The sequence below is a fragment of the Schistocerca piceifrons genome, chromosome 4, assembly GCF_021461385.2.
Source record: "Schistocerca piceifrons isolate TAMUIC-IGC-003096 chromosome 4, iqSchPice1.1, whole genome shotgun sequence".
Taxonomy (NCBI): domain Eukaryota; kingdom Metazoa; phylum Arthropoda; class Insecta; order Orthoptera; family Acrididae; genus Schistocerca; species Schistocerca piceifrons.
In genome coordinates this window covers 220150673-220175478 of record NC_060141.1, presented here as the reverse complement: position 1 = coordinate 220175478, position 24806 = coordinate 220150673, and positions in this window count along the sequence as shown.

Genomic DNA, 24806 nt, shown 5'->3' with positions numbered 1-24806 from the left:
ATATAGCCCTGATCATTTCCAAGATAACATACATGTAATCTACTGTGTTCCAAATTAAAAATTTTTACAAACGCGACTAAATATAAATTTGAGTTCGATGAGCTTTATTGTAGACAAGAACAAAGCCAAGATACTTTAGCTCTTTGCACTATATTTCTCACTACATTTCACTGTGACTCCAGATGCTAGCAGGTGTAGCACTCTCTCACCAAAGAACTCAGGGTAGCAGTGGGTCAACGATATAGACGTCACAATCTTAAAGATGTAGAAATTATATGATGGAAGAATGTGACCGATGATAAAAGGAGGGAAGATAAAATAGGATACTATAATACGACTAATACTCTAATAATACAGATATCGATTTGTACAGCGCGCAAGGTTCTTTTAAAATAATGTACTCACTAACGTCAAATCTCTGATTAAACCGTTTGCTTGTCTACCATATCATGGTGTCCTATATTATGATCTACGTTTTGGACATTCATGTCCTATATGAGAATGCAGGCTTTCTCGGCAAATCTCGATGATAAAATCTTCTCGGGTTGACAGCCGAGTTAATGCGTTGTTGTCCAGCAACGTTTCAACAAGTTTCTTACTTGCTATCTTACTTGTCATCTTCGCCTGAAGATGGCAATTAAGAAACTTTCTAAAGCGTTGCTGGAGAACAACGCATTAACTCAGCTGTCAACCAGAGACGATCCATAAGCTCTACAGACATGATTTCATTCAAGTTGACCTCATCCCGGACTAAACTAATATATTACAACACCATCTGAATAAAGAAATGTAATAAACATTCAGTTACACTCAGATCGTTTGCAATAAATGTAAATAAAAGTTGGCTCATAAATAAATAAGCCAGCATTCTTTCGCAAGTTTGTTCATCATAAATGACAACAGATTGTTCTTAAGTACTCTTTAAACAGTTATTTGTGCCTTCTTGGCAGAAGTGTCTTTTGGTTCTCTTTTCAATGGTGGTGTCCGCTAACACATGTGACAGACCACTTATAAATTAGCATATTTTTTAAAACCACTTGCAGTCAACATTTGAATAAAGTTACTGGCAAAATAGTAAAGTGTTCATTAAATAAATACACAAATACGACAAAACGTGACGTTTTAATGCCGTGCTCTGTGTAAATGTGAAGAACACAGTGTTGTGACAAACATTTGCATAATGGAAAAAGATACAAAAGAAATTGTGAATCAATAAATAAAATACACTCCTGGAAATGGAAAAAAGAACACATTGACACCGGTGTGTCAGACCCACCATACTTGCTCCGGACACTGCGAGAGGGCTGTACAAGCAATGATCACACGCACGGCACAGCGGACACACCAGGAACCGCGGTGTTGGCCGTCGAATGGCGCTAGCTGCGCAGCATTTGTGCACCGCCGCCGTCAGTGTCAGCCAGTTTGCCGTGGCATACGGAGCTCCATCGCAATCTTTAACACTGGTAGCATGCCGCGACAGCGTGGACGTGAACCGTATGTGCAGTTGACGGACTTTGAGCGAGGGCGTATAGTGGGCATGCGGGAGGCCGGGTGGACGTACCACCGAATTGCTCAACACGTGGGGCTTGAGGTCTCCACAGTACATTGATGTTGTCGCCTGTGGTGGGCGGAAGGTGCACGTGCCCGTCGACCTGGGACCGGACCGCAGCGACGCACGGATGCACGCCAAGACCGTAGGATCCTACGCAGTGCCGTAGGGGACCGCACCGCCACTTCCCAGCAAATTAGGGACACTGTTGCTCCTGGGGTATCGGCGAGGACCATTCGCAACCGTCTCCATGAAGCTGGGCTACGGTCCCGCACACCGTTAGGCCGTCTTCCGCTCACGCCCCAACATCGTGCAGCCCGCCTCCAGTGGTGTCGAGACAGGCGTGAATGGAGGGACGAATGGAGACGTGTCGTCTTCAGCAATGAGAGTCGCTTCTGCCTTGGTGCCAATGATGGTCGTATGTGTGTTTGGCGCCGTGCAGGTGAGCGCCACAATCAGGACTGCATACGACCGAGGCACACAGGGCCAACACCCGGCATCATGGTGTGGGGAACGATCTCCTACACTGGCCGTACACCACTGGTGATCGTCGAGGGGACACTGAATAGTGCACGGTACATCCAAACCGTCATCAAACCCATCGTTCTACCATTCCTAGACCGGCAAGGGAACTTGCTGTTCCAACAGGACAATGCACGTCCGCATGTATCCCGTGCCACCCAACGTGCTCTAGAAGGTGTAAGTCAACTACCCTGGCCAGCAAGATCTCCGGATCTGTCCCCCATTGAGCAAAGAGAGCTCCACTCCAAGTTTAAACGCAGCCAAAACCTCTCAGACAAACAGAAGCTAAACGATGTCAAAGTTAGCGTAAGGAGGGCTATGCGTGAAGCGTTCATTGAATTCGAAAGTAAAATTCTATGTACCGACTTGACAGAAAATCCTAGGAAGTTCTGGTCTTACGTTAAATCAGTAAGTGGCTCGAAACAGCATATCCACACACTACGGGATGATGATGGCATTGAAACAGAGGATGACACGCGTAAAGCTGAAATACTAAACACCTTTTTCCAAAGCTGTTTCACAGAGGAAGACCGCACTGCAGTTCCTTCTCTAAATCCTCGCACAAACGAAAAAATGGCTGACATCGAAATAAGTGTCCAAGGAATAGAAAAGCAACTGGAATCACTCAATAGAGGAAAGTCCACTGGACCTGACGGGATACCAATTCGATTCTACACAGAGTACGCGAAAGAACTTGCCCCCCTTCTAACAGCCGTGTACCGCAAGTCTCTAGAGGAACGGAGGGTTCCAAATGATTGGAAAAGAGCACAGATAGTCCCAGTCTTCAAGAAGGGTCGTCGAGCAGATGCGCAAAACTATAGACCTATATCTCTTACGTCGATCTCTTGTAGAATTTTAGAACATGTTTTTTGCTCGCGTATCATGTCATTTCTGGAAACCCAGAATCTACTATGTAGGAATCAACATGGATTCCGGAAACAGCGATCGTGTGAGACCCAACTCGCCTTATTTGTTCATGAGACCCAGAAAATATTAGATACAGGCTCCCAGGTAGATGCTATTTTTCTTGACTTCCGGAAGGCGTTCGATACAGTTCCGCACTGTCGCCTGATAAACAAAGTAAGAGCCTACGGAATATCAGACCAGCTGTGTGGCTGGATTGAAGAGTTTTTAGCAAACAGAACACAGCATGTTGTTATCAATGGAGAGACGTCTACAGACGTTAAAGTAACCTCTGGCGTGAGACAGGGGAGTGTTATGGGACCATTGCTTTTCACAATATATATAAATGACTTAGTAGATAGTGTCGGAAGTTCCATGCGGCTTTTCGCGGATGATGCTGTAGTATACAGAGAAGTTGCTGCATTAGAAAATTGTAGCGAAATACAGGAAGATCTGCAGCGGATAGGCACTTGGTGCAGGGAGTGGCAACTGACCCTTAACATAGACAAATGTAATGTATTGCGAATACATAGAAAGAAGGATCCTTTATTGTATGATTATATGATAGCGGAACAAACACTGGTAGCAGTTACTTCTGTAAAATATCTGGGAGTATGCGTACGGAACGATTTGAAGTGGAACGATCATATAAAATTAATTGTTGGTAAGGCGGGTACCAGGTTGAGATTCATTGGGAGAGTGCTTAGAAAATGTAGTCCATCAACAAAGGAGGTGGCTTACAAAACACTCGTTCGACCTATACTTGAGTATTGCTCATCAGTGTGAGATCCGTACCAGGTCGGGTTGACGGAGGAGATAGAAAAGATCCAAAGAAGAGCGGCGCGTTTCGTCACCTGGTTATTTGGTAACCGTGATAGCGTTACGGAGATGTTTAATAAACTCGAGTGGCAGACTCTGCAAGAGAGGCGCTCTGCATCGCGGTGTAGCTTGCTCGCCAGGTTTCGAGAGGGTGCGTTTCTGGATGAGGTATCGAATATATTGCTTCCCCCTACTTATACCTCCCGAGGAGATCACGAATGTAAAATTAGAGAGATTAGAGCGCGCACGGAGGCTTTCAGACAGTCGTTCTTCCCGCGAACCATACGCGACTGGAACAGGAACGGGAGGTAATGACAGTGCCACGTAAAGTGCCCTCCGCCACACACCGTTGGGTGGCTTGCGGAGTATCAATGTAGATGTAGATGTATAGCATGTTTGGGACTGGATGAAGCGTCGTCTCACGCGGTCTGCACGTCCAGCACGAACGCTGGTCCAACTGAGGCGCCAGGTGGAAATGGCATTTCAAGCCGTTCCACAGGACTACATCCAGCATCTCTACGATCGTCTCCATGGGAGAATAGCAGCCCGCATTGCTGCGAAAGGTGGATATACACTGTACTAGTGCCGACATTGTGCATGCTCTGTTGCCTGTGTCTATGTGCCTGTGGTTCTGTCAGTGTGATCATGTGATGTATCTGACCCCAGGAATGTGTCAATAAAGTTTCCCCTTCCTGGGACAATGTATTCACGGTGTTCTTATTTCAATTTCCAGGAGTGTAGATACAGAAACGTAGCTATCAGAGATTGTAGCTTTGGTGCAATGATGTCATCTCAGATATGGTTTGTTGAAATTGCATGAAGTGATTAAAAGTTGTTAATTCAGAGGTCCATGGCGCAAATATTTATTCACTGTGAAATATTAACTTCTGTAGTTTTTGAAATACTGTTGACTGAAATATTGTAGTGTCACTGGATGTCCTTCTTTTTTCTGAGATCGACAATGTATTCATATTTGCATTAATAGTATTTGATGTGGGTTGTTGTCGAATGTCAGAGAGCTGTAACTTAGCTATCTTTAAGATTGTCCGATACTCCGCCGTTTCTTGGAGCACCTCCTGCACAAAGGCCACACATGTAACGGCCGTCAAAATTCCCAGTTTAGGGAACATCCCCATTTCTGGCTACGCTGCTAGTCTTTGTTCCTGGACTCGCTCATACTGTTCGCCTAGCCGGAAGCCGGATCTGCCAGGGGTGCCCTGAGATGTGGGCCCACTAGCATTCAGCCGTACAAAAATTCATCTTACCTCGTGCCAGTATTGGGCGGCCGATTAGCTCACCTAAATATGCGTAACGTTACAAACCTAATACTTTGTGTATTGAAGTGTCTTGTACTAGTTAAGTATTGCCACGCTGCCCAGCTACTGATGCTGTTTGTTCATTGCTTGATGACTTTCAATCACTGCTTTATTGGACTCTGCTTCCTTCTCTCATATTTATCTTCTGACAAATTTACTGCCTGCTTCTGATCAATTTCCAATGAGGCTAGCAATTATCAAGGATGAAAACTTCAATAAGAGTAGCTGAACATTCCAATGTAAAGTACAGGGTGAATCAAAAGTTACAGTGGCCTTGAAATTGTGAACAATTTTATTTTATTTATTGTTTCCCCTTACTTTTGTTTCAGATTCTGACAGAGGAAGGGCAAGAGACTGAGCATGCTTTGTCTTTAGCTTGTAAACTATCAAGGGAAACGAATGATAAAAAATGTTATTCACAGTTAAATCCCCTTCCTGGCTTTGGTTCACGCTTTATTTCCCTTATAACTCTCCTAATGATTCGTAAAATGAAAGTTCCAGGGTATAAATTCCCATCAGTGTTGTATAGTTAACAATTTATTCTTGAAGCAGACACACAGTGGAAGATCTGGCAAATATGATGAAAAGGTTTGACACTTTAAGTATATTCATTACCCACACCTTGATAGACAGAGGGAGAAGATTTTCTTTTGGCAGCAATGCAAATAATAAATACTTTGGCACTTGTAACATACAAGCAGCATATATTACTTTTTCAGATGACGTCAGTAAACATGGACACCGGCACAGTGACAGAAATCACTAGGAAGCTCCTACTGGGGAGCAAACCGTTCCACGTCGTATGCAAGCTGTTTGGCCTGATGCCGTTTACTGTCGATGTGAGGACGGCGTCATTCAGAAGATGCAGATCGGATTTGGTGACGCTTATCCTCGCCTGCTCAGCACAACTGGTGTCTGCATTAACTTATTCAATCTTATCTTATTGTTCGGTAAAGATATTTTCTGTGATAGACTGTATTACTCTTATAGGAAATATATGTTACGTAGTTCTGAATTTAGTTCCTGTAATCTCTGATGCTTGTTTCAACCAAAAAAAGTATGAATATATGCTTGAGCTAATTACGGCTTGTGACAGAATTCTGTCTGTCCACATCAAGAAAGAGACTAGGAGAGAGGGAATGTTCATAAAGCTGCAGCTGCTTTTATTGTTTGTTGTTTGTGGTATATTGGTTGCTGCTGGAATCACTGCCAAGACTGATCAGAGCTTAGTGGTAACAGGAATTTATTGTGTGTACAATTATGGAACAGGTATACTAACAGTTTTACGATTTTTGAATTTGCAGCTTGTGATAAGGCAGAGAATCTCACACTTGTATATTTGCATACTTGAAATGCGTGATAACTTAGGCGCGACATGCCATAGGCAAGTGAACCCCACAGGGTGGGCTGCGCCAGTGAAAGACCTAGATGTCAGCCATGGGTGTGTCTATTACATGTCGGAACATGTGCGATCACTCAGGAGAGTGTATATGGGGCTGTGTGAACTGTCAACGGTGGTATCCTCCGCCCACGCAAGTTTCTTAATATTGTATTTCGTAGCCATTTCGGCAATGAGTGTCATAATGTTGTATTTCAGTTTTACAAAAGTGTTATTCCTAGATATGGACCTGAATGGCATGAAATGGCAGTATCATCTGGGAATATTCTTCCAAACAAGCTTCCTGTTGTTACTGGTGGTCCCTGCCCACTGTGTGGAGGTAGAGGCGGGGCGCACACAAAGGCTGTGCTGGGAGCTGCTGATGGAAGGGAGGCGCATGGGCGGCGCCGCCCACCGCGAGCTGCGGCTGCTGGCGCTTCAGACGACCTCGGAGCGTCCAGAGGCCAATCTGGCAGGCGTGCTGACGCTGAAAATGAGCCTCGTCGCGACATTCATCTCCATCCTCACCACCTACACCGCCCTGATGATCACCTTCTGGCCATCAGGTAACTTAACACAAACATTCTTGAGCCTTATCAACTTCAGTCCCCACCAACAGTGATGCCAGGCTTTTTTATTTCTTCTTCTTTGGTACACCTGTTATGAGTCAGTCTTCTTCTTATTCTTCTATCGCTCTTCTCTTTAATGGCTCTTTGTTATGTGAAATTTCTTCGCAGTACACGTCCCATCAAAATGTATTCCTCATTCTTACCAATCACACTAGTGTCTTTTCCTTTCCTGTTCTTAGAAACATCTTCATTCGTCATTCTGTCAGTCAATTTAACATTTAGCATTTTCCTCCAGAACGACATTTCACAGGTATCCAAGTGTTTTCCCTCTTTCTTTTTCACTGTCCATGATCCGCTGTCATACAACACTACACTCTATACTTGCCGAAATTTTTATCACAGTTCTTTTTTGATGTCAACATAACTTTCACTTTTCCAAAAGTTCTTTAACTCACAAATATTTTATTTCCTATTTCCTCCAAACAGGAGGAAGGAAGGAAGAATGGGTTTAATGTCCCTTTGACGTCGAGGCCGTTAGAGACGGAGCACAAGTTCGGATTATGTCAAGGATGGGGAAGGAAATCGTCCAAGCCTGTTCAAATGAACGATCCCAGTATTTGCCTGTAGCGATTTAGGGAAGTCACGGGAAACTTAAATCTGGATCTCCGGACGCGAATTTGAACCATCGTCCTCCTGAATGCGAGTCCAGTGTGTTAACCAGTGCGCCACCTCGCTCGTGTCTCCAACCACTTTCTGTTTCCTATCACCAAATTTCCTTACTACCTAAACGATTTTGCTTACTCCAGTGTCTTTCCAAGCAGTGATATTTACACGAAACCTTCAAGTTTTCTCATTCTCATTACCGATCTTTCATGTGTTTACCCCAATTACATAAGCTTTGCCCGTTATTACGATCCTCCTCTGATTCAGTCAACAATGCATGGTCACTGCTGTGGACGAGTTACTTCCATTTTTCAGTGAATGAAAAAGTTTCGTGTGCCAACATTTGCAAAAGACCTCGTTTCCGTATCCTGAATCGTTTATGAGATATGACGCTTATTATGACCACGTGATTCGCGATGCGCAGGAACGTCTATGGGCGCGTCGCGCGACTCCGCCCATCGGACATAAAATGCAATAACTCAAGAACGAAATGAGATATCCTTCTGCTCTCAATTTTAAATAAAATTTAGATATATTATCTATATTTCTTTCGCTGTAATATAAGAGCTAAAATCAACCATACGAAAAATTTAAGCAACGTGATTTTACATCTGCAAAATAGTCACAATTTCGCACAATGTTTTGCTTAATTTGAAGCAGTATTGTAGTCCTTTTTCAAGCGAATATTTCAGTCTGTAAGTTGAGCAAAAATAAATTTTTTTCACCTAATAGTGTTATTAAAAACGGTATTTCATAACAGCCGAGAATTGAGCATGGACGGAACTGAGCGCACCGCTCCCGACTTTCCGTAAAGATACAAATCCAATAACTCGAGGTGGTGGTTGGTGTTTAACGTCCCGTCGACAACGAGGTCATTAGAGACGGAGCGCAAGCTCGGGTTAGGGAAGGATTGGGAAGGAAATCGGCCGTGCCCTTTCAAAGGAACCATCCCGGCATTTGCCTGAAACGATTTAGGGAAATCACGAAAAACCTAAATCAGGATGGCCGGAGACGGGATTGAACCGTCGTCCTCCCGAATGCGAGTCCAGTGTGCTAACCACTGCGCCATCTCGCTCGGTCCAATAACTCGAGAATGAAATATCGTTCAGCTCCCAACTTCAAATAAAACTTTGATGTTTTATCTACATGTCCTTCACTGCAATGTGTCAGCTAAAGTCAACCATACGCAAAAAATTACGCAATATGTTTCTACCTCTGCAAAATCTTTAACATTTCGTGCAATGTTTTTTTTTTTAATTTGATGCAGCGCAATAAGTGTGGCGGGTAACGAAAAGAAATTCAGTTTTTCATCGAGCGAAGATATCAGACTGTAAGATGGAAAAAATTATCGGTAAACCGGATGATAAGTATTTGACTCGGACCGGAACACCCTCTCTCAGCACATGCGTCAGCATTTGGTGAGCAGTACAGCCGTACAAAAGCCGCCTCGGCACGGAATGCAAACAGCACGTCAGTAGCGGAGAAAGGGTTAACACCCTTTGTCTGTGCTCCTACTACGACGCCTCTTGCTTTCTGTAATGTTTCTCCGAGTGAATGTTGAGAAGCGTTGCTAACAAACAACACCCTTGTCTACCAATTCTTCCAATACCTATCTCATGTGTTTTCTCATCACCATCTTAATTACACTATTGTCTTGTGGACAGTTCCTTTTCAAGTTTTCGGTCCTTCCAGTTTACACCAACATTTTTAAGGTCTTTAGGAGAATTATTTGCAGCCATTTAAATTTCCGATGGAGGTTTATTGGTCTGTTGGGGTAATGCAGGAGTGGGTTTAATGACGAATAAAAAAAATAGGAGTGTGGGTAAGCTACTGCAAACAGCATAGTGAACGCATTATCGTGGCCAAGATAGACACGAAGCCCATGCCTACTACAGTACTACAAGTTTATATGCCAACTAGCTCTGCAGATGACGAAGAAATTGATGAAATTTATGATAAGATAAAGGAAATTATTCAGATAGTGAAGGGAGACGAAAATTTAATAGTCATGGGTGACTGGAATTCGATAGTAGGACAAGGAAGAGAAGGAAACGTAGTAGGTGAATATGGATTGGGGGTAAGAAATGAAAGAGGAAGCTGCCTGGTAGAATTTTGCACAGAGCATAACTTAATCATAGCTAACATGTGGTTCAAGACTCATGAAAGGAGGTTGTATACATGGAAGAACCCTGGAGATACTAGAAGGCATCAGATAGATTATATAATGGTAAGACAGAGATTTAGGAACCAGGTTTGAAATTGTAAGACATTTCCAGGGGCAGATGTGGACTCTGACCATAATCTATTGGTTATGAACAGTAGATTAAAACTGAAGAAACTGCAAAGAGGTGGGAATTTCAGGAGATGGGACCTGGATAAACTGACTATGCCAGAGGTTGTACAGAGTTTCAGAGAGAGCATAAGGGAACAATTGACAGGAATGGGGGAACGAAATACAGTAGAAGAAGAATGGGTAGCTTTGAGGCATGAAGTAGTGAAGGCAGCAGAGGATCAAGTAGGTAAAAAGACGAGGGCTAGTAGAAATCCTTGGGTAACACAAGAAATATTGAATTTAATTGATGAAAGGATAAAACATAAAAATGCCGTAAATGCAGCAGGCAAAAAGGAATACAAACGTCTCAAAAATGAGATCAACAGGAAGTGCAAAATGACTAAGCAGGGATGGCTAGAAGACAAATGTAAGGATGTAGAGGCTTACCTCACTAGAGATAAGATAAATACTGCGTACAGGAAAATTAAAGAGACCTTTGGAGAAAAGAGAACCACTTGTATGAATATCAAGAGGTCAGATGGAAACCCAGTTCTAAGCAAAGAAGGGAAAGCAGAAAGGTGGAGGGAGTATATAGAGGGTCTATACAAGGGCGATATACTTGAGGCAAATATTATGGAAATGGAAGCGGATGTGGAAGGAGATGAAATGGGAGATATGATACTGCGTGAAGAGTTTGACAGAGCAGCGAAAGACCTAAGTCGAAACAAGGCCCTGGGAGTAGACAACATTCAATTAGAACTGCTGACAGCCTTGGGAGAACCAGTCCTGACAATACCATCTGGTAAGCAAGATGTATGACACAGGCGAAATACCCTCAGACTTCAAGAAGAATATAATAATTCCAATTCCAAAGAAAGCAGGCGTTGACAGTTGTGAAAATTACCGAACTATCAGTTCAATAAGTCACGGCTGCAAAATACTACCCTGAATTCTTTACAGACGAATGGAAAAACTGGTAGAAGCTGACCTCAGGGAAGATCAGTTTGGATTCCGTAGAAATACTGAAACGCGTGAGGCAATATTGACCCTACGACTTATCTTAGAAGATAGATTAAGGGAAGGCAAACCTAAGTTTCTAGCACTTGTAGACTTAGAGAAAGCTTTTGACAATGTTGACTGGAATACTCTCTTTCAAATTCTGAAGGTGGCAGGGGTAAAATACAGGGAGCGAAAGACTATTTACAATTTGTACAGAAACCAGATGGCAGTTATAAGAGTCGAGGGACATGAAAGGGAAGCAGTGGTTGGGAAGGAAGTGAGACAGGGTTGTATCCTATTGCCGATGTTATTAAATCTGTATGGACAGTGTCTTGAAAGGAGGATATAAGATGAACATCAACAAAAGCAAGACGAGGATAATGGGATGTAGTCGAATTAAGTCGGGTGATGCTGAGGGATTAGATTAGGAAATGACACACTTAAAATAGTAAAGGAGTTTTGCTATTTACGGAGCAAAATAACTGATGATGGTCGAAGTAGAGAGGATATAAAATGCAGACAGGCAATGGCAAGGAAAGCCTTTCTGAAGAAGAGAAATCTGTTAACATCGGGTATAGATTTAAGTGTCAGGGAGTCGTTTCTGAAAGTGTTTGTATGGAGTGTTGCCGTGTATGGAAGTGAAACATGGACAATAAACAGTTTGGACAAGAAGAGAATAAAAGCTATCGAAATGTGGTGCTACAGAAGAATGCTGAAGATTAAATGGGTAGATCACATAACTAAGGATGAGGTATTGAATAGAATTGGGGAGAAGAGGAGTTTGTGGTCCAACTTGACTAGAAGAAGGGATCGGTTGGTAGGACATGTTCTGAGGCATCAAGGGATCACCAATTTAGTATTGAAGGACAGCGTGGACGGGAAAAAATCGTAGAGGGAGAACAAGAGATGAATACACTAAGCAGATTCAGAAGGGTGTAGGTTGCAGTAGGTACTGGGAGATGAAGAAGCTTGACAGGATGGAGTAGCATGGAGAGCTGCATCAACCCAGTCTCAGGACTGAAGACCACAACAACAACAACAACTCTCAGAGATGAGTTTCTCGAGCGTCTTCGTGCAAAATGACACGAAGTGTAGGAATCGGTATCTACAGCTCACCCACAGTACATGAAATACAACAGAACATTATTGACAGTCGCAGTATCTTTCCACCCCGTATGGAATTCTCCTGGCGTTCAAACGCGTCACATCCTCTTTCAAGTTCGACGTTTCGAAGATTAGTTCCATCTTCATCGTCAGGAGATGACTGCCAAAGTTATATGTGCCTCTTATATATTAACATTCTGGCCTACTACGGCAATGACGACGTCACCTGGGGGCAAGATTCGCGTGCGCAAATGTAGGGAATCAGGACTGAGGTCAGAATTATGGAGAGGAAGGGAGCAGGGAGTATCTCAACGTCACCTACCCAACTTGTATTCAGTCCATAAATTTTAAAACATTTAACATGGTTGCGTATCAGAAACGGTGAAAATCTGAAGAGGTTGAAAAAACATCAGCCAACCAGTTACAAGACAAAGGTTTATGAGCCCTTGTCTCAGATCTGAACGTTTCTAAAAATATAACAAGAGCCGCTCAGCTTCAGCTAATGTATTGTACCACTGTGTGATGTATCAAGGCCCATCCCTTCTGAAAAAAAAAATATTTTTAGAACTATCGAAACCTAGGTCAAGGGATAGTGAACCTTTGTTTTGAAACTGGTTGGCTGATTTTTTCAACGTCTTCCTTAAATTTTACCTTTTTGTGACCGTGAGTACTCGTCCCCACTCTGTATTAGAATTGTAGATATTGTCTTTACTGCATGTGCAGTTGTGAATCGATGCTGCTTCTTTTATTATAGGATCCCACTTAGACTAAGCACTGATCAAGATGCATGTGTTTTCGATGCTAACCTTAAGCCTCTATGTAAGGCTGTAATCCATTATCGCTCATTTTTCGAGGATTCTAGCTTTACTCTCATTTATTTTCATTGCAGCAGTCGGACGTTATGCAGATTGTGTACGCTGTGTCTCACTGTATTCGCATGACTCTTTGTATATACCAGGTATTATCAAACCAAAGACTTCTGACACGGAAAATAGCATGAGCTATTTTTCTGGTAGTGGGAATAACATTGGCTTAATAATATTATATTTGCCTAGCAGACGTGCTGTGTCTGAAAAACCAGATTGCTTTGGGTGTACATTTCCGTAGTCTGAATTGGTTTTAGCCTACCGTTACTGGAGAGAGTAGGAAGAAGGATTTGGGTTCAATGTCCTTTGGATTACAGGGCGCTTAGAGGCGTATTTGGGAAGGATGGAGAAGGAAACTGACCACAGTGTTTTCAAAGTAACCATATGGGCATCTGCACTAAGCGATTTGGGCAGGTTGGACCGCCATCCACCCGAGTGAAGGCCCAGTATGTTGACCACTGCATCACATCGCACGCAATGCGAATGCTGATCTAATTTTTGGAGCCTGTGGATGAGCGCTAGAGATGGGATGCTCACAAAGAGGAAAAGTAGTGTCTGAATCTTGTTGGCTCAAATGGCTATGAGCACTATGGGACTTAACATCTGAGGTCATCAGTCCCCTAGAACTTAGAACTACTTAAACCTAACTAACCTAAGAACATCACACACATCCATGCCCGAGGCAGGAGTCGAACCTGCGACCGTAGCGGTCACGCGGTTCCAGACTGAAGCGCCTAGAACCGAAAGGCCACACCAGCCGGCGAAGAGGTGTTGTTTTGCCAGTCTCTTTCCACGTGTTGCTCCATATTTATGGCCCTTCTGAGAGGGTTGTATTTGCTCCATTGTTGATTACCTACATTTAAGCAGCTGAACACCGGCCTCAATTTGACGTCACTACACCTACAGTTAAGCAGAACACTGCCGAACAAGAGCCACACAGCACTTATGGCATTCATTCATCTCCTGAGACTGATCTTGGTCTTCACGTTCGAAAGTTCATGTTACTACTCAAATGTGACATGGTACAAGTACAGAAAGAATTTTGTAGAATAATGCTGCGGTGAATAGATGCAGTACCATTCTGACATTATTTTAAAAAGTCACAACGCGGTGCTTACTCTGCATATTGAAATTTACACTCAATAATAATGAAAATAACAAAAACAACAACATCATCAATAATAATAATAATAGTAATAATAGTAGGGGTAATCTTCTCTAAATCCTCGCACAAACGAAAAAATGGATTACATCGAAATAAGTGTCCAAGGAATAGAAAAGCAACTGAAATCACTCAAAAGAGGAAAGTCCACTGGACCTGACGGGATACCAATTCTATTCAACACAGAGTACGCGAAAGAACTTGCCCCCCTTCTAATAGCCGTGTACCCCAAGTTTCTAGAGGAACGGAAGGTTCCAAATGATTGGAAAAGAGCACAGGTAGTCCCAGTCTTCAAGAAGGGTCGTCGGGCAGACGAGCAAAACTATAGACCTATATCTCTGACGTCGATCTGTTGTAGAATTTTAGAACATGTTTTTTGCTCGCATATCATGTCGTTTCTGGAAATTCAGAATCTACTCTGTAGGAATCAACATGGATTCCGGAAACAGCGACCGTGTGAGACCCAACTCGCTTTATTTGTTCATGAGACCCAGAAAATATTAAATACAGGCTCCCAGGTAGATGCTATTTCCCTTGACTTCCGGAAGGCGTTCCATACAGTTCCGCACTGTCGCCTGATAAACAAAGCAAGAGCCTACGGAATAACAGACCAGTTGTGTGGCTGGATTGAAGAGTTTTTAGCAAACAGAACACACCATGTTGTTCTCAATGGAGAGACGACTACAGACGTTAAAGTAACCTCTGGCGTGCCACAGGGGAGTGTTATGGGACCATTGCTTTTCATAATATATATAAATGACCTAGTAGATAGTGTCGGAAGTTCCATGCGGCTTTTCGCGGATGATGCTGTAGTATACAGAGAAGCTGCAGCATTAGAAAATTGTAGCGAAATGCAGGAAGATCTGCAGCGGATAGGCACTTGGTGCAGGGAGTGGCAACTGACTCTCAACGTAGACAAATGTAATGTATTACGAATACATAGAAAGAAGGATCCTTTATTGTATGATTATATGATAGCGGAACAAATACTGGTAGCAGTTACTTCTGTAAAATATCTGGGAGTATGCGTGCGGAACGATTTGAAGTGGAATGATCATATAAAATTAATTGTTGGTAAGGCAGGTACCAGGTTGAGATTCATTGGGAGAGTCCTTAGAAAATGTAGTCCATCAACAAAGGAGGTAGCTTACAAAACACTCGTTTGAGCTATACTTGAGTATTGCACATCAGTGTGGGATCCGTGCCAGATCGGGTTGACGGAGGGGTATAGAGAAGATCCAAAGAAGAGCGGCGCGTTTCATCACAGGGTTATTTGGTAAGCGTGATAGCGTTACGGAGATGTTTAGCAAACTCACGTGGCAGATTCTGCAAGAGAGGCGCTCTGCATCGTGGTGTAGCTTGCTGTCCAGGTTTCGAGAGGGTGCGTTTCTGGATGAGGTATCGAATATATTGCTTTCCCCTACTTATACCTCCCGAGGAGATCACGAATGTAAAATTAGAGAGATTTGAGCGTGCACGAAGGCTTTCCGGCAGTCGTTCTTTCCGCGAACCATACGCGACTGGAACAGGAAAGGGAGGTAATGACAGTGACACAAGTGCCCTCCGCCACACACTGTTGGGTGGCTTGCAGAGTATAGATGTAGATGCAGATCTCCGCTATACGGTGAGTAGCAACTTTCCTTCTCTGGTATCATCACATTCCATCCTGGATTTTCCATTGTTTAATTTAGGGATAATGTTACTTTCCTCCAGAGGCACTCTTGCTCTATACTTTTCTTGCTTGTTTGGATTCTGTCGCTTCTAAGACTAAAGCGCATTCACCCTGCACTATTATTCTGTTTTGGAGCTCAACGTTCTTGACAAATTGTTATTCATTACTATTCCTACTGCATTCAGTTCCGGTTTGTCAAACAGCCTCACAATTTTGAATATATCATTTGTGCAAAGTCCATCTGAATGTGATGATGGCTTGACTGCTGCTACGTTGGTCAAGCTGCTCGGCATGCACTCCCTGCACTGTGGGTGTGCCCCATTCTGACTCTTGAAGGGTATGAGTCTCTTCACTCTGAAAGAAGTCAGTAGAACACCTTGGCAACTGTTTTCACAGGCTGCCTGGCTGCCCTAAAGCTCCCCCCCTCCCCCCATCCCACCCCATCACTATTGCACACCATCAAGATCAGCCATGGTGTCTGTGTACTCTAGATTGTTTACACATAATCCACGAATGTTGTTTGCCAGTTTTTTGCTAAAGTTTGGGACCTCAGACTTCGTTGTCTCTGGTTGACCCCCAACAAGACACTTTCTACTTTAACAGATCATGTAGCTTATGCTGATTGCCATATTCTGCATTGTTACAATGGCTCCTGTTCTGTCACCTACAGCTTGTGTTTTGTGTGAAACTTCAGCTATGAATAGGATACACCAGCCTAACACCATCTTGCTGTAGCAGTCTGTTCTTCTGCCCGCCATGCTGGTCACCAGTAAATCCACTCTTTTGCGGAAATGGACATAGTTATCATAATTATCCTGTGACACTGCAACCATCTTTCAGTGAACACACAGTGCCAACGTACATTCCACACCCTCTGCAAAAATTTATACAGCCAAGCCCTTGTCAGTATACTTTATTCCCTTGTATTTTTCCCCCAACCTAGAATTTCAACAGACCATTACTCATTGAGAAATTTGTCGCAAAACTCTTCCAAATTGTCATGAACTTAGCCACATTATCCATCCTCCTAATGTACCTGGCCTTTAAAATGTCCTACAACACAAGGAATTGATTCCTGGGCTGACCAAGATACTTGAAGCACACCCATAAATTCCTGTATGAATAAGTTTGGCTGCACATTTCCATGCAGATCAAAATAAATCAATTTTAGACAACAGATGACTGCTGCTTTCAGCGAGATAAAAGACAAATGCTGTATGACACACTGAGACAAATGTAGAATCTTGTGTTGTGTTTTGTCTAGCTTTGAATCAAATGCTTGATTATGCACAAGCTGCTCTTTTTGAAACGATGTGCTTGTGTTTGCTCTGCATCAAACATCCAATTCTTCTTGGTTACATGCATATTAAAATTAGTGCACTGATTGAGCAGTATTTTATCCCTTATATAGACAATTCCTTGCCCACCATCTTCTCATGTTGCTTGCCTCGGCCCTATTTACTGAGTGAAAGTGCAATAGACAGCTTCATAAGCTTTCTACCTTTTCATGATCTGTTACTTGAAACTATCTTGCATGGGTGTTGCAACTTCCGCTCTCCTCCACTAGGATCTGAATCTACTTTTTAAAAAATCTTTCTGAGCTGTGCTTCAGCCTACAGCTTCATTTGTACTAAGTATTGGGCAAAGTAATCTTCAGTGTCACTTTTTATTCGAATTTTAAGTTAGACACCTTGGACTTGACTATGTCAGTCTGTTTTTACATTTAAATTTACCTCTTCACTACCAGTCTTTATTTCAGTTTACATGTTGGAATTTAAATTACTCCTTTCTGTCTATAAGTTCAACTTTGATTACCTAACATTACAATTAAGGACAACAGTAACACAGTTTGCCTGTCCAGCTTGAACCTCTGGAGACAATTGCTCTCATACTGATTCTGTCATTGCTTGAGTATCATCAACACGCACAGGAGCTGAACCACTTAGATAGATTACCAGTGGTCAAAATTAAACTGTTCTGCTGACACAGTACTCAGGGATTCTGATCCCCTTTCATCTTCATACAATACTCATGTCGAGTACGGGTCAGGGCTGAAAACCTAAGTACTGTACAGTTCCCTCTTAATTCTACCCATGTCAGTTGCACCCTGACTTCACCCAGTGAAGTGGAAACTACTGGATATTTATCCCTATTGGGCATTCTGTCCTGAAGTGCTACATGCATGTAGAACAGTTGATACAGATTTTGAGAGCTTAGCTTTTGAAGAATTCTGGACAGCATCATCCATCGCTGCTGTAGTTGCCACTGGTGCTAAGATGCATAGACACCCCATTGCTTGGTACTTTTCATCCCAACACCAGTCCATCTTCTGCTGGCTCCCTTATGGCTACCACTGCCATGTTTTATGAATGGTCCATCAGGGTTGGCAAAAGTGTTCAGTTCAGTCCAGTCTTACTGCTACAACGAGACGAGTCTGCTACTTCTCAGTTTACTGTTTAAAAATCTAGATTTTACTATAGGAGAATATATGATCAACTAATTGCTTTGTTATTAACTATACCATAGTGTTTGTGCAGTTTTTTGCCAGATGCACCATTTTGGTATATGTTAAATTATTTGCAAAACCCTAACCAACAAAGCACTATGGAACAAATTACCTGTGACTGGAAGTAGAGGCCTAGCAGAGGAGTGGGACTGAGTTTCAATAGACCTACCTGATGGTACTGCATGGTCAAAGTGAACCTGTTTAACTCCTATAGTGCAGATGTTTGTATGCCACACTCCAGCATGTATACTCTGATGACAACATACTCTAACACAACACTCTGGGAGAAGTCGGTTCACCAGCATGTGAAAAGCAAGCAAATCTGGTAAATCTGTATACATTGTTGAGGCTCAGTGTCCTCAGATATTGTTAGTACGAGTAATCCCAAAAGTAAGGTCTCCTATTTTTTTATTTATAAGTACAGAACTCTGTTTATGTGGCAGTTGGTCACACTGTTATGAAGAGTGCTTCAGGCGCTGTGTGTAAACATGCGCACGCCACACTGAAGTGCTCAGTCTAGGCTTGGCAGCGAATGAGAATGGAGCTCCCGTTGGACGTTACCGCCAAGTTATTCAGTTTTTGAACACAAAAGGGCACTGCACCAATTGAAATCCATCGCCAATTGACGGATGTGTATGGTGAGTCATGCATGAATGTAAAAAAAGTTCGCTAGTGGTGTAGAGAGTTTGCAGCTGGTCAGACATATATTCACGATGAAAAAAGGAGTTGGAGACCGTCAGTTTTTGAGGAGACAGTATTGAAGGTTGAGCAAAGCATGCATGAAGATCGGCAGATTACCCTGGATGATCTCTGCCCTTTGATTCCTGACAGGCAATTCAGAACCGAAGAAGAGGAATGTTGAGCAAAGGAGTACACATTCTCCATGACAACACTCATCCACACATTGCTCGGCCAACCGTTGCTCTCCTGCAACAGTTTCAGTGGAACCCAACCCACCCTATAGTCCTGACTTGGTGCCCAGTGGCTACCTGTTCCCTAGATTAAAATAACATTTCGCCAGAAGGCGATTCAGCTCCGACGACGAGGTGATAGAAGAGGTTCATAACTTTCTGAACAGCATGGTGGTGAGCTGGTATGACATGATCATACAAAAACTGCCACAGCATGTACAAAAATGCAACAGAAATGGTGATTATGTTGAAAAATTACTAAATGTTTAAGCTGTAAAGTGACATAAGCCATTGTAGAAATAAACAGGTCTATGTACTTGTAAAAAAATAGACCTAACTTTTGAGATTATCCTCATATACATTTGTTCCAACAATTATGCAAAATTATGTGAACATTTATTAGAATTTGGAGCTCATACAACCGCAAATACTTCTAAACACCATGGCACTAATGCCACCACCAAATCAGTTATGCACATACTCCATATGGATCCTTCCCATCAATACCAGCTTTTCTGAATTGCGCAGGTCTGAACTTTCCCTGCAATACGTCCTACATTCCCGTAACCCTCCTGGCCTCAACCTTCATTAGTCACTGTCCTCACCCATCCAGCCCCTTCCCTGTTCCCACTCCAGCACTATGCAGACGTCATTCCACCATCACAGCCATCTTTTCATTTCTCTCCTTTTCCACTACTCCCCCCCCCCCCTGCCCTCTATCTAACCTGCAGCACTTCACTGTCTGCCACCACCAATGTACCATCCCTCACCCTCCCCACCCCAGCCTCCTCCTTACCCCCAACCAGTCACCACTCCTATCATGCACTGGTGCTGCTGCTCACAGTATGGTTTCAGTTGCTGAGACTACAGTTGTGTGTGTGTGTGTGTGTGTGTGTGTGTGTGTGTGTGTGTGTGTGTGTGTGTCGTTTATTGTTGATGAAGGCCTTAATGGCCGAAAGCTTTAATTGTGAGGGTCTTTTTGTTGTGCCTATCTGCGACTCAGCATCTTGGCTCTATGCTGAGTAGCAGCTTTCCTTTTCACAATATTGTTACATTCCACCTGGATTTTCGACCGTTTGATTTTTGTTACCACATCACATGCCTGTAGCACCACCAGATGGCATCCTACATTTTGGCTGATCAGTGTAATTTTGTTAGCGTATAAAGTTATTTTACTTAAAGATAAGCAGGGTATTCTTCAAACGACAAAAATTGTGATATTTAGTTTATGTGTAGGAATTTTTGGTGTACTTTTATCCTTATGAATTTGAAAGACCCGCCAAAAATTCTCTATAGACTCAAATTTTATAACGGAAATATTTCCATAACTAGTATGTTGTTCTAGCAAAATTATACATAATGCAAACAAAAAATTAGGACTACAAGACAATAATATTGAATGGTTGAAAGGATTGCATTTTAAGTTCTGAACATTGTATAAGTCAACAACTTTAAACACAGATAATTTTTTAGTTTTCAAGTACAGTTTTCTGAAAAGATAAGATCTTCTTTAGAAAGAAAAGATTGATAGCTTTCAAACAAGGTAGGTGAATCATAAACAAACATGTTTATTGATGTCAAATTTCTCATTCTTTTTGTAGACTGCTTTTTAGCAAACTCTTTCTGAGGAAACTGACAGTTTTCCCTGGTCAGTACATTTACAAGTACAGGTGTTTGGTCCAATCTTGGTAACCTTGAAACCTATTCCCTCTCCCCTTAAGTATTTTCTGTCGATTTGCATAGTTACCTTTTTACTGTCAAACAGACCAAAAAACATTGATCTGATATGGGAGAAAATACCAGCAGCCCAAACCCAAACCATCAACATACCACATGTAAACTGCCTGTATCAGAAAGCGGTAGCCCAACAAGAGCACATAGATCTAGTGAATCGCAAACCATCTCTTTGGTTCTGCATCTTTGAAGTCCAATCACACCTTCCCCACTTGTCAAACTTAACCTGATCTTACATGCAGGACGACAGTTCAATCCTGTCTCCGGCCATCCTGATTTAGGTTTCCCGTGATTTCCGTAAATCACTTCAGGCAAATGCCGGGATGGTTCCTTTGAAAGGGGCACGGCCGATTTCCTTCCCCATCCTTCCCTCACCCGAGCTTGCACTCCGTCTCTAATGACCTCGTTGTCGACGGGACGTTAAACACTAAGCTCCTCCTCCTCTTACGTGCAGGACAACTAGCAACATGTTGCACACCAGCATATGAATTCTGAGAATTAGTATGCCACAGAAATAACACTCTGGTCAAGTTGTTGCACCCACAAATGAATCACAGAGAAATCTGGTGAAAACTCAGTATATTGTCAAGACCAATGTCCTTCAATTTCATTGGTGTACAATAGAATTCACAGTGCTCTCGTGGATGTAACTTTTTACTCTCGCACTGACATTACTAATGCACAAGAGAAAGTTACTTGCACCAGACTATGCAATACTAAGCCGCCAAAATTCTAGCATGCTTTGAAACATGTACCTGCCATGGAGATCTTGCTGCCACACTGCCAGGATAGTTTAGTAAATGCTGACACTTTCTCAACAAACACAAAATAACCAGGTCCTCTGCCTATCACAACGAAATGTTCATCAGTTATGATACAGTAACAATACTGAGGCAGTAAGCACTAGAATAGTAAAGACACTCAACTTACCACATTAATTCTAGTAATGGCATCGAGACTGGCATTACCTTTGCACATTGTCTGATGTGGTCCAATTCTTCGAATTTGTCACAAATCAAAAATACTTATAATCACCAAACAAATTCACTTCTTGTGTGACTTGATTTGCAGATACATCAGTTATGTAGTACACTCAAAGATAAATTGTATTTTACCATAACTGTGGAACCCCCCTTGCAATACTTCTGATTGCTTCAGGCTTCAGCCATATTCTCTTGGAGCCAAGGCACATCTTCCCCACTCCTGCCCAACTGGGGCAACAGTAACATCACACCATCACCTTTAAGAACTGTTAATGTTTTTGATATTAGAATACCTTCATGGATAGTGCCAAGTAAAACCCTTGCAGAATGATGTCTGCCAGAATTTTACCTCTCCTATGATTATTATAGTATGTAACTTTACCATTCCTCACCTTTACCCTGTCTGTTTGTGGCATTTTGGACTCTTCCACTCATTTGATAAGAAAGGGTGTCTGCTGCTGCAGAATATGCAGTTTGTATCCATTACCAGCCTTTGTAACTTTTCTGATGCCATGGCTTCACCTGCATCTCTAATAACTTGCATTTCCTCAGCCACCACCACCCCTTTCTGTGACAATGGTAGACCCCACTTGCTTCTGGCAATTGTGAATTTAGATCAGCCAGCCAGTGAAAACTTAAATATCTTGTGATTCACAATTCAGATCACATTGTGTTATTTACCACAACTATCCTAAAAAAAATTCTGTATACAGCTAGATATGCCTATACTTGCTCAGTTCTTTTCTTCAGTATTTTAATTTATCCAAGTATGGATGAGGAGTATAATGAGTGTGGACAGTGAACAAACATAACACTGTTACATTTCAACATATGCTTAATATGCGGTATTAGTTTTGATAAAGCTGCAACAAAGAAACTGTGAAACTTGGAGGGGCAATTATCTAAGCCCTCCTGGCCCCTCCCCCCTTTTTTATTCTACTTCAGAATAATAAATTTTCTCTTTCTAAATATGCTGTACATTTCATGCTTAATTAAGGGTGATTTACGGAACAGTTAATATCTTTTGATTAGGCAGAGCAAGTTGATACTACATCAAGAAGATGATGGCCTCCATTTCTCCTATATAAAATACATTGCTGTACCTAAACTGCTCGGGCTTAAATTACCTTGTAAGATTTGACATAAATGATCGAACTTTAATGCCTATGTACCTACACTATGTGATCAAAAGTATCCATACACCTCCAGAAGCATACATTTTTCATATTAGGTGCATTGTGCTGCCACCTACTGCCAGTTGGTCCATATCAGTGGTCATTACACAATGTGAGAGAGCAGAACAGGGCACTATGTGGAACTCACGGGCTTTGAAGGTGGTCAGTTGATTGGGTGTCACTTGTATCATACATCAGTACGTTCAGAATTTCACATGAGTGGCCTGCAATATTATCAGCTCTCCTCACCAGAGGCACCATTGTCAGGCATAAGCAGTGTTATGCAATTAGATAGGTTGTTAGCTTCTGGGGAATGTCCAATGAGGTTGCTAAACCCACAAGCAAGAGTCAGGGAGAGATAAATTACTTGTGTATGAAAACACAGATCCTAAACAGTTATAGTATTGTTGGTTGTATGAGCTGCAGCATTCTCATACTGAAACCATACGTCCTGCGGCGGATATTTAGGTTGTTGTTGTTGTGGTCTTCAGTCCTGAGACTGGTTTGATGCAGCTCTCCATGCTACTCCATCCTGTCAAGCTTCTTCATCTCCCAGTATGTACTGCAGCCTACATCCTTCTGAATCTGCTTAGTGCATTCATCTCTTGGTCTCCCTCTACGATTTTTATCCTCCACACTGCCCTTCAGTACTAAATTGGTGATCCCTTGATGCCTCAGAACATGTCCTACCACCCAATCCCTTCTTCTAGTGCCACAAACTCCTCCCCAATCCTATTCAATACCTCCTCATTAGTTGTGTGATCTACCCATCTAATTTTCAGCATTTTTCTGTAGCACCACATTTCGAAAGCTTCTAATTTATTCTTGTCCGAACTATTTATCGTCCATGTTTCACTTCCATACATGGCTACACTCCACACAAATACTTTCAGAAATGACTTCCTGACACTTAAATCTACACTTGATGTTAACAAATTTCTCTTCTTTAGAAAAGCTTTCCTTGCCATTGCCAGTCTACATTTTATATCCTCTCTACTTTGACCATCATCAGTCATTTTGCTCCCCAAATAGCAAAACTCCTTTACTACTTTAAGTGTCTCATTTCCTAATCTAATACCCTCAGCATTACCCACCTTAATTCGACTACATTCCATTATCCTTGTTTTGCTTTTGTTGATGTTCATCTTATATCCTCCCTTCAAGACACTGTCCATTCCATTCAACTGCTCTTCCAAGTCCTTTGCTGTCTCTGACAGAATTACAATGTCTTCGGTGAACCTCAAAGTTTTTATTTCTTCTCCATGGATTCTAATACCTACTCCGAATTTTTTTTTGGTTCCTTTACCGCTTGCTCAATATACAGATTGAATAACATCAGGGAGAGACTACAACCCTGTCTCACTCCCTTCCCAACCACTGCTTCCTTTTCATGTCCCTCGACTCTTATAACTGCCATCTGCTTTCTGTACAATTTTGAAATAGCCTTTTGCTCCCTGTATTTTACCCCTGCCACCTTCTGAATTTGAAAGAGAGTATTCCAGTCAATGTTATCGAAAGCTTTCTCCAAGTCTACAATTGCTAGAAACGTAGGTTTGCCTTTTCTTAATCTAGCTTCGAAGATAAGTCGTTGGGTCAGAATTGCCTCACGTGTTCCCATATTTCTACGGAATCCAAACTGATCTTCCCCGAGGTCGGCTTCTACCAGTTTTTCCATTCATCTTTAAAGAATTCACATTAGTACT